The following is an 11,315-nucleotide window of genomic DNA, read 5'->3' as shown; positions in this document are numbered from 1 at the left end:
GAGCCTTCCTGGCAGCTGGGCATTCTCAGGACCTCCAAAGGCTCTCACTGTGCAATGACATGCACAGACTTACAGTAGTTTGTATGCCAGCTTTAGTGAACTCCAGCTTGAAGAGCTTTCTTTTTCTCCTTTTGCCATCACTCACCCAGGCAACTGCTTGGATCTCTAGCTTGCCTGTGCTACTGTTTTCTCTCCCCAGCCTCCAAGGAAGTCCCTCAGTTCCTCTCAGAGATTGTTCTTTAATCTTTCTTCTATAATACCAGAACACCGCAAAAGTCTATATACCTGCTGCAGGCAAAAGCTGGTGTTCTAAGAGAAGTGGCCTTCACCAGGAAACAGCCATCTATCGCCTGGGCAATCTTAATGACAGGAGGGTTATTTATGCGCTAAGGTGGGGACAGGTTAAGGAATTCTTGGAAGAGTCAAGTTTGTCCAGAACAGAGTTCGCTTCCTTCTTCTGTCCTTGCTTGGGGTTTGTGGATAGTCATGTCCCTGATACACGATGGAAATGGCCAGTTCTATGAGTTTGCCAGTATGGAGTTTGCCAGTAGTCCTCGACTGTGACTATTGACTATGAAGCAAAGAACATTTCACTGTGGATCATCTTGGTGGACATGTTTGTCCCAGCTGGTTTAGGTAGTCTTGATTTTCAGTGTGTGAGTAGTCATGTTGTGATTCTGGCCAGCCTGCCTCAGTTCTACTCACAGCTGTCTTTATTGCTGAATGGTTGCTGGTACCTCGGCAAAGAGACAGAGAAAAATTGCCCAACTTCTGAAGAGTCTGTTGTTATGAAAAAGCCAGGGCTAGGGGAGGAGGCATTCATTCCCCTTCTACAAGAATTCTTTTGAAAAAGATTGTGAAGTCACAAAAGCTTGAAGAAAAATGGATCTGAACATTATGCAAATGTGGTAAAAATAAAAACAGCATTATACATATATAAGAGAGAAATGCATGCAAATTGCAAATGCAGAGGAGAGCAGAGGACTTGGCCAGGCAAAACCCCAATCCAAAAGAAATGGAGGAGGAGGAAGATGGGGTGTGATTAAGGATATGGGAAGCCTGGGAGGACAAGGGGTGAAGAGCCCACTTCTTGTTATCACTTGGATGTATAAGCCTTTCTCTGGTGCACCCGTACATAGACCCTCTGCCAAGATGAAAGGTTTCCTTTGACATTGGAGCAGGGCTGCCAGGAAATTACAAGGGGGAAGTAAACCGTGGAAGCAGTCCAGCAAGAGCCTTGGTCTCCTGCAGTGTGTGGTCATATTCCCGTAGAACCAGTGACCCTGGTAAAATGATCTGTTTCACTCTGGGTTCCTCAAACATCTGTCACTCTGTAGGGTAAGTGGTGAAAGGCTCAGATGGGCTGTGACTGGGGTCAAATGCTTTTTTCTTGTTGTCTGATCCTTGACTAGCTAGCCAGCATCCTTCCCAGGGTCCAGACCTGCTGTGTCGTGCCTACTGACCTGCTCCACTGGTCTCCAAGCACAACCCTTGGACACAGTGAGGTGTTAGGGAACTGAATGACCACCATGGACTTCCTTTATTAATCCGAGAATCATTCCATAAGTCCTTAAGCCTCATTTTGTCTTTTACACGTCACTCATGGCTCTGGTTTTATTTAGTACCTTTAGTGTTTAAAATACATTTGTTTAAAAATTTTTTTGTGGTGACATTTGTTTCACTAATTAGCAACTAAGTATTATAGAAAGACATCATCCTGTACAATCCTGGGCTCCATTGCCCCTCTTTAAATCTTGCTTCCCCAGCAGTGGGGCAGGGAGCCATTGCCAGCATTTGTTACTGTTTTCCTCTGGGTTGCCAGCCCCTCAGCTCTAGATAATAAGCTTCTCCATATATTTCTGGTTTATTAACTCCAGATCCTTATGACTGATTTCTGCCTGTGACAGAGGACTTAGCTTACTTCCCCGGCTCCCACATCCCCTTCCTGCCTACTCCTAGCACAGCAATGTCATGATCGTCACTTCCTTCCTGGCCTTCATGTTTTCACACTGTGCTGCACCCTTTCTCCTGCCACCCACTGGACGTGGCTCCTTTACCTGGCCCCACTGTGAGATGAAGATAAAGTTCATACCTGGCCCGGGTAATAGAACTTCTACATATGTGGCATCAAGTCTAGTGGCATTTTCTCCACATTCCTTTGATTAAGCCAAGTCTCAATTATTTGTCCACAGGAGGATGCTAAGTGTCCCAAGACAATAAGCAGCATCTATGTTATCCTAGCTATGTCAAGTGCCCATCTGGGGCCAAGCAGTGAGCTCTGTGTAACTCTCCCTTCTCCTATCTGGCTCTGAGATCCACCAGCTGAACCCTTTAATGGAAAATGCTTCCAAAGTCAAGTTCAAATACTTCTTCATTCATTGTTATTTCAGTTTAGTTTTTATTCAGACCACAATGTCTGGACAGGCACACACCAGTCATCCCAGCACTTCAGAAGTGGAGGTAAGAGGATCAGGAGTTCAAAGTCTGTTGTTGGTTGTTTTATTTTTTCCTTTATGGCTCTTTGCTCTTTTGGAGAGCCCACCCAGGTAACAAATAATACACACTTGGAGGCTTATTGTTACTCATGAATGAGGCTTAACTTGGCTTATTTCTAGCCAGCTTTTCTTAAATTATCCCATAAACCTTTTGTCTCTGGACTTTTTATTTTTTATTTTTTCGTTTTTTTGACACAGGGTTTCTCTGCATTGCTTTGGAACCTGTCCTGGAATTTGTTCTGTAAACCAGGCTGGCTTCAAACTCACAGAGATCCACCTGCCTCTTCCTCTAGAGTGCTGGCATTAAAGGCATGTGTCACCAACACCCTGTGTTTCTGGGCTTTTATAATTATCTAATATATCTTTCTTTACTTCTCCCTCTTTAGCTTGCTGTGAAGCAGGGTGGCTGACCTCTGGAATCCTCCTCCCTCTCTAACTCCTAGATCTCTTCCTCTTAGAATTCTCCTCCTATTTATTCTCTCTGCCTGCCAACCCCACCTATCCTTTCTCCTGTCTTGCTATTGGCCATTCAGCTCTTTATTAAACCATCATGTGTTTTAGATATGTAAAGTAGCTAAGCTTCACAGAATTGAACAAATGCAACATAAAAGAATGCATCACATCTTTACATCATCAAACAAATGTTCCATAGCATAAACAAATGCTTAAAATAATATTCTGGAACAAAGGTCAGTTTACGCTATATAGTGAGTTTGAGGATGCCATGGACTACATAAGACCCTGCCTCAAATACAGCCTGATGGCAAGATGGTTCAGTAAGGGTGCTTGCCCCAAAGCCTGATGACTTGATTTTAATTCCTAACGACCCACAAAGTGGAAAGAGGGACTGACTCCTGTAAGTCATCCCTGGCCTTTACTTGTGAACTGTAGCATGCACATGTGCTCACATGTCCATGCTCACACACACAGACACATATAATAAAATTAAGGAAACAACTGTAACTTATTGGTGATTGGATTTCTCCATGCAGTTCTAGATTCATTTTTAATTTGTTCCTTTGTTTGCTGGCCACTATTACATTAGCTACTTCCTTGCCTTAAACCTGTCTGTCTGTTGACCACCTCTTGACCATTGGTCTTCTATCTAATCCTTGTGTGTCTATCCTCTATTATCAATCTGTCTGACTGTCATCTCTCTACGTATCGTCTTGTTTTGTGTCTGCCATCTCAGTCTTTCACTCTCTTCTATTGGTTCCTCTCTTTCTCTGTGGACGTTAACTGATGTATTTTTCTTCCACCCCGTAGAGCACCTTTGGTTTTTCCAGCCTCCTGATGCTTTCCAGCCTTCTACATCTAGTCTCTAGAACCCTTTTACATCATTTTCTAAATCGAACAGACAGCAAAACAAACATGAAGGTAAGCTTTTAAACAACGCTTTATGAAAATTTTCTGTTTTCTTGATTCTCAGCTAGGGAATTCTGGAAACAATCTCCCCCTGAGGGTTCCAAAGTCATCGATACAACGGTCTCCTTGTCTTCCAGGATTGCTGGAGAGACACTGATTCTAGTCTTGTGACAGGTCTCTTCTATGTGACCTGTTTTTTATTTCTAATTATTTTTTTCTCTTTGAGACATGATCTACCAAGGCAACCATGACTGACCTGGAACTCTCTATGTAGATCAGGCTGGCCAAGATCTGCCTGCCTCTGCCTCCCTAGTGCTGGGATTGGAGATGTTTGACATCAATCTCAGCATATGACCTACTTTTAAAGATTCATTTCTCGGTGGGGAGGGGCAGAAGGTTTGGGGGTGTAAGTATAGGCACTAGGAGTGGCCAGAGGCATCAGATACGCCTGGAGATGGAGAATGACAGTTGTGAGCCACCTGATATGAATTCTGGGACTTGAACTCCAGTTCTTGAAAGAGCAGTATGCATGCTCTTAAGCACTGAGCCATCCTTCCAGGCCCAGCTGGCATAGGTTTACACATAGACAGCTTGCTGACTCCTTTTGTTATGTTTCACATGGTGAAATTATTATGTGGTGGTTCTGGGAATCTCCAGCTCATCACAACTCTAATTTTCGGCTCCTTACTGGAAAAAGGAGACCTGCACGAGTGAGTAAACCACAGATCTTAAGATGGAGAGTGCATCCAGATGTGTCCTGTGCAGCCTTGGGGTCTTCAAAGGGAACAGAAGTAAACAGTTGGTATCAGAATAGGACATGTGATAACAGAAGCAGAGACTATAAAGAAGCAAGATAGAAAGGAGCTAGTCTGTTGACTTTGAAACTGGAGGGTGGGGCAACAAGCCAAGAGATGCAAGAGACCCCCAGAATCTGAAATAAAGCAAAAGCCTGGGTAGTGGCTGAGATGAGAAGAAGGCTCTCTGCTTCGCTTCCCATGCCTCTGGGGTGACACCAGTCTTTGCCAGTCCTCTGCCAACAGCTGTGGCCCTCACCTCTAAGGTTGTAGGTGCTTCTCCTTACCAGGTGCTGTGTGGAGAGCATTTGTCATCCTGCTTATATATTCCAGAAACTGATGCATTTTTATTGTTTTTAAATGATTGTTACTGCTGGGGAACTTGTTATTTTAAATTATGATATTAATGGGATCCTCATTTTCTATACAGATTATCCGTGTCCCTTGGTCTACTGTCTTGTGGGAAAGCTCCCATGAACTTCAATGCTCCAGACACTAGGTGATGATGTGTGTGTCAGGAAATCCACAAAGCCCAACATGGCTGTGCCTTGAAGGACAAGGCAGGCTGCCACAGGCAAAGTGTGAGGCCCTTATCATCATATAAGGAATTATTGTTAGTTCCATTTATGGCTGGTTTTGGCTCAGTGAGCAAAACATGATCTCAGCAATTCTAAGGACCCTGCTTCAAACTCGGACCCAAGGAGAGAAAGAGACACCCACACAGAGGGAATGTGAAGTCTCTATTCAGTAATTGGGGAGCACCCCTGGTACAAGGGTGTACCCTACAGACAGCACAGGATGTTACCCACATTTTCAAAATGATTGGAAAATGACATTAATGAAGTATGAATTTTTCAATTGTTCATAACAGCGATTATCATTCATTCAATGTGCAGTTAAATATCTGCCCTGCACAGTTAAATGACTACTGCCTGTTGCTAAAGGCGCAGTGGTGAATGAGAGTGAGATTGCAGGGCACCCCTCCTGCAATCACACAAACCTCTGGAAAATAGCATCGCTGGTCAGTGCTGTGCAGGAGCCTGGGGAGAGGGGTTGCTGGCCTGGACTAAAGGGGAGAAGAATGTACCTGTGTGACTGGACTGAAGAAGAGCCTTGTTGTGCATTTTATGTGTGTGCACATACCATTTTGCACAGACAGGCCTGATAGGAGTACTCAGATTCTGGAGTAGGGACATTGTGTTTTGTTTGTTTGTTTTTTTTTTCTGTGAAATAAAGAACCTGGATGAATGAATGATCTGTTAGGTGCTTTCCATATTTAAAGCTACCTCTTGAAATATGTATGTTCATTAAAAGTCAAATTTGCATTGCATGTATATGTCCATGTACACATACATACATGTACTTTATGTTCTGAAATAGTTTATTTGAAAAAATTTGACCTTTATTTAATCATATGTATGAGCATTTCCTTATATACACATGGGAAGAGAGAGGACAGTAGTTAAGCATGTACATATAATATAAAAATAATTTCTCTTTTCACTTAAAATGACTTGACATGAGCAAACACATATTTAATTCTTTCTGGGAGTCATGTTGACTAAAGAAAGGCATAATGATTAGTTTTTAGGCATGATGTATTCCCAGAGGACTCTGGCTCCTGTGTTTATTTTAAACCTGCAAATCTGTGACATGTTAAGATGACAGTGTTAACCCTTGCTGTAGAACCATTGTCTATGCCAGAAGATAGCTGAGTCTGTTTGTGCATGCTGCTCTCTGGCTGCCCTTGGCCACCACTAAGTCTGAGTATTGGGTGAAAGCCTGGAGATTTGGATGAACGACAAGATGCGTGGTCCACTTTGTGAGAGAATGACTCTCACCTTTATTGTGGAGCAGCCTTACATACAAACTTACAAAAGCCCCAGGTGAAAGGGTTCACAACAGGATACTGATCCTATTAGGGTGAGGTTAGATAAACAGGAGGTACCTGTGGTTATGCTGGAAAACCACTCTTAGATACCCAGTGGAGGCTGGGTCCCAACATCTCCCCCTATTTTATATATAACAAAACAGTGATTAAGTAAGAACTATAAGAATTCTACAATTCTATCTTAGTGAGTTACTATAGCTATCTATCTTCAACTCCATCAAAGACCATAGACCAATAATATATAAACTCTAGAAATGACAGACACATCTTGCTTCCTAGACAGTCACCCAAAGTTTCTTGGTAATGTTGGGGCATCCATTTTTAGCCTGCAGGTCACAATGTGTCTGACAGACTTCTCAGTAAAGCAGGAAATTCTAAACTCTCCACCTGCATTGTCAGTTTGTCCGTCACCTTTTTTCTCTGTCCTGTAGAATATCTGGCAGACTCTTCCCTGAAGCCAGAACCTTTTATAACCTCCATCTTGTTTCAGCAGTCACTTTCCTGTGGGTCCTGCATGTCCAGTGTATAAAGCAACAGTCAAAAATTCAGGAAAGAGCAGCTTCTTGCCCAAATGGCTAGTTTGCCACATCAAAGGCAAACTTTATTTCTTCCATGCCCATCTTCCTCTCAGATGTAACTGCTGTGCCAGGAGAATTTGTGTCTCACTGTCAAGAAAAATCCTAAAACATTTATATTTAAATGTCATATATTCCTTAGGTCTTTGAATGGTTTGAAGAAAGTCTATATATCTAGAAAACCTAACTAATATGAACAAATGAGGATCCGTTCCAATACAAAGTATCATTTCTATATCATATTCCTCCCTTTTCCTTTTAAAAGTGATTGCCTGTGACCACTACCATTTCTAACTGAACAAATTTTAAGGAAAACAAATATTCGGATCACCTGGGCCACTGTTTCAGGGGGTCTTGCCCCATGAAACCACAACAGTCTGGAAGAAATCCACAGCTCTTCACCCTCCATGGAAAAAAAAAGCAGAAATTTCCCTCCCCACTACCCTGTACTTTAACAACGGTTGCTCCTTCCCCAGCAATTACACAATTTAAAGACAGCACAATACCATTATTTTGTTAACAGACACACATTTATGATAACACTTCACACACACATGTGTGGCCACACCATACATACAGAACATACATACAACTTTTGAACAAAACTCACAAAGGAGAAGAGGTGTCAGGGGATGGCCATCCTTACCATAGCTTGACATCTTTGGAGGATCTTTAGGACTCTTGCATCTTTGTCGATTCCTGTATGGACTTTTGTAGGGCCTAGTTCTTTTCTTCATCTGTTTGGACATACACTCCTTTCTCATCTGATATGACCGATGATTGGATGGCTTGTGTAGAGGGCTTGGGGAGGGCAGCTGGAAGTCTGGGTCTATGGAATTCACATTACCAGTACTCTTTTTTGGAGCTGGGTTGTTAGTGCCACTGGTTACAGGGGATGAAGACATCGGGTTCTGCATAGGGACATAGTTCTCCTCACAGTCTCCAGAATCAGTAATGGAGATGGAACGGCAGTACTGGGAGGAGCTGCGATTGAAAGTGTTGTTGACCGTGGACCAAGGCTTGGTGACAAATGACTTGAAAGGGAGCTCATTGATGACAGTGTGGTTACTCAGGTCAACGGGTAATGACTTTGCTTTTCGGCAAGGCTTGAGGGGAAGATTGAACGTGGGTGGCTGGATCTCACTGCCTTGGCTGACAAAGTGATAGGGCATTGTGCTCAATGACTGGAGGTCTTTTTAGAGGGCTGTTCCCCCAAGGTGTCTTAGGATGCTGTGGAGGGGGAGATATGGCTGAGTCCACTCGGAGGTCTCCAAATTCCTTACACAGGCTGTTTCTGGGTGCCTTGAAGATATACACATAATCACTATCTGCCACAGATCCTGCTTGGAGCAGGGGCTGACAGGAGCTGCTGAATTCAGCTGGAGAAGAGCAGAGATTATGACTGACTAAAAAAAGGTTTCTCAGTGTGTCATGCTCTCTTTAGTTTGACTGAAGCCGCAGATCTGACAGATGCTCTGGACCCACTTATTCCTGTCAGCCTCTGTCTCAGCCACCAGGTAAAAGGTGTGCTCATTGATAATGATATCAAACATGAACCTCTTTTGGAGCTCTTGTTTGTTGAAGGTCAGGGCTACATCCAACTGCATACAGAAGTTTAGGTTGATGATCCCCAGGGGTTTCTTGCAGTGTTCATTTTTATAGTATTCTAGAACATCTGGGACACCACACATCTCACCCCTCCGCAGGATGAACCAGAATTTCTTCCAAGCATAATGCCCCAACTTTTTCTCAGGAAGTGATTTCTCCAGCCAGCCTGTGCACACCACATCAGTTTCGTCTGACTGGAGCAGTTCATGGAGGAGGGATTCCTCAGAGGTAGATTTCCGGGATTTCTTTAATAATTTTCTATTTGTTGACAGGATAAGGGTGTAACAACCTGATCTGGCTCCTTACCAAAAGTCTGCAAAGCAATCTTTTGCTCTTTAAATGGGTGTTCATTTACAGCTTGGGGACAGGATACCACTGATTTACATGGGGAGGCCTGAGAATGAAGCCAAAGAATAGGACTCTCTTGCCAAAAAACTCCTGTAGGAGAGTGAGCAGAACAAAACACTAATAATTTTAAAGGCTGGGCATAATCTATATAATCAAAATTTGCACCTTCTAAGGCCTTTTCAATCACATGAATGCACTTCCATCCTCAAGTAGTGATTCTCAAGGAGAGTTGGGATCTGAATCACCTTGTAATATATTAAAGAGAAAGCCTTTTTGAACAGTCTAACTACACTTATGAAGGATGATAAACTCTAGGACATGCTAAGTGTGAATCAAGGGAAGCCCATAAATCTGTGATTCCAAAGTCTTAGGTCTCAATGCAGCTGTAATTGCTAATTATTTCACTCAATGACTAGATGAAACAGAGCAGAGATGGATCAAAAGCTTCACTACTCCAGGTCACACAATGCTCACAGCTGGTTAAAAGAATTAGCGTGGAATCAACTGCATGCACCAAAACCCGGGAAGACAGTCTCAGGTCTTTACTCTCTTCCACAGGCATTGCTAGTTGAAGTCCAAAAGCCAGGGAATACTGGCACTTAGAGAAAAGAGGTTTCCACTGTCATTTTAAAATAAGCATTTAAGATAAAAGCTGAAAGTTTGCACGAACAGAAAAAAAAATAGAATTCAAGCAGTAACTTAGAATCCTTGCAGATATATGAAGGGGGGGCAATATTTCCCTGCCCAGCCAATTCCTTAGAAATTTGTCTGTTTAGCTGGGGGTTGGTGGAACAAGCCTATAATACCAGCACTCTGGAGGCAGAGACAGGCAGATGTCTGTGAATTAGAGACCAACCTGCTCTACAAGAGCTAGTTCCAAGACAGCCTCCAAAGCCACAGAGAAACCCTGTCTGGAAAAACCAAAAAAAAGTTGTTTGTTTTCCTACTTCACAACTCAACATTGTAATCACACTGGGAAACTGTACACTAGAAAAAAACAGAAGCACAAAATATACTAACTTGGCTGGAGATGTAAACCAAGTTTCCAGAGGCAGTATACCTAGAAAGATCGAGGAATGTTTGTATCTGCTATCCACACAGATGAGGCCTCAATACATGGAGAAGGCAGGACATGTAGACCAGCTGGAAGACTGGCTGCCTAGCTAGCATGCATGAAACACAGGAACATACTCTCTCCTAAGGAGCTATATAGATTGCATGCCAATGGTTAACATCTGGGCTGAACAAATGTTTACCTCTCATGCATGATGGCTTGTGCCTTTATGAACCAAAGGCAGGTCATTCAAGAGCAGACAGATATATATATATATATATATATATATATATATATATATATATATATATCCTTATCCATGCAAGCTCCAGGCTACAGTATGCTCACTAATGGTAAATGGCAGAAACATGTTAAGGAGCCTGCCACCAAGCATGAAGTCGACACATACATCACAGGAACCAACATGGTTGCAGTGACCTGACACAGGGGAGTAAGCACAGGCCCAATGGTGAGCATGCGCAAAGGTAAAATGTGCCCAGTATTGTGGCTGTTACAGTTAGCACCCAAGAGGCAGTCTGGACAACCTGGACAATTTACTAGGATTCTACCACCTGCTCCCCCCTCCCCCCGACACACACACACACATACACAAAAATTCAGAAAACCACTTGGAAGTGGCGTAGGCCCTAATCCTAGAAGAAACAAGATCTGTGCTTCTGGTAGGCAGGAATTCCAGCATCAACAGCCTATCTCAAAAAGGGCCTCATAGAGTGCACAATGGTGTGGCAAGCCTTTAATCCTAGTACTTGTGAGGCAGAAGCCTGTGGATCTGACTCCAAATGAGAGAAACCCTGTCTTGAAAAAAAAAACAAAACAAAACAAAAAAAACACTGAGGTGTTTTGGTCACACAGAGCTTGTTCAAAAAACAATGTCAAAGGTAGTTTGCAACATAGCTCAAGGAGTTCAAAAAACACTGTCAAATGTGGTTTGCAACACAGCTCAAGGAATTTCTGAGTTCCTGTTAGGGCCTTGATTTGTTTCCCTCTGCCTTTAATCCCAGCACTTGGGAGACAGAGGCAGGCAGATCTCTGTGAGTTTGAGACCAGCCTGGTTCAGGAGAGCTAGTTCCAAGACAGCCTCAAAAGCCAGAGAGAAGCCCTGTCTCGAACCCACCCACCAACCCCCACACACACAAATACCCTGAGACATGTGCCCTAAACTGG

Source organism: Cricetulus griseus, unplaced genomic scaffold (genome assembly GCF_003668045.3).
Source record: "Cricetulus griseus strain 17A/GY unplaced genomic scaffold, alternate assembly CriGri-PICRH-1.0 unplaced_scaffold_1, whole genome shotgun sequence".
NCBI lineage: Eukaryota > Metazoa > Chordata > Mammalia > Rodentia > Cricetidae > Cricetulus > Cricetulus griseus.
This window is presented reverse-complemented; position numbering follows the sequence as displayed.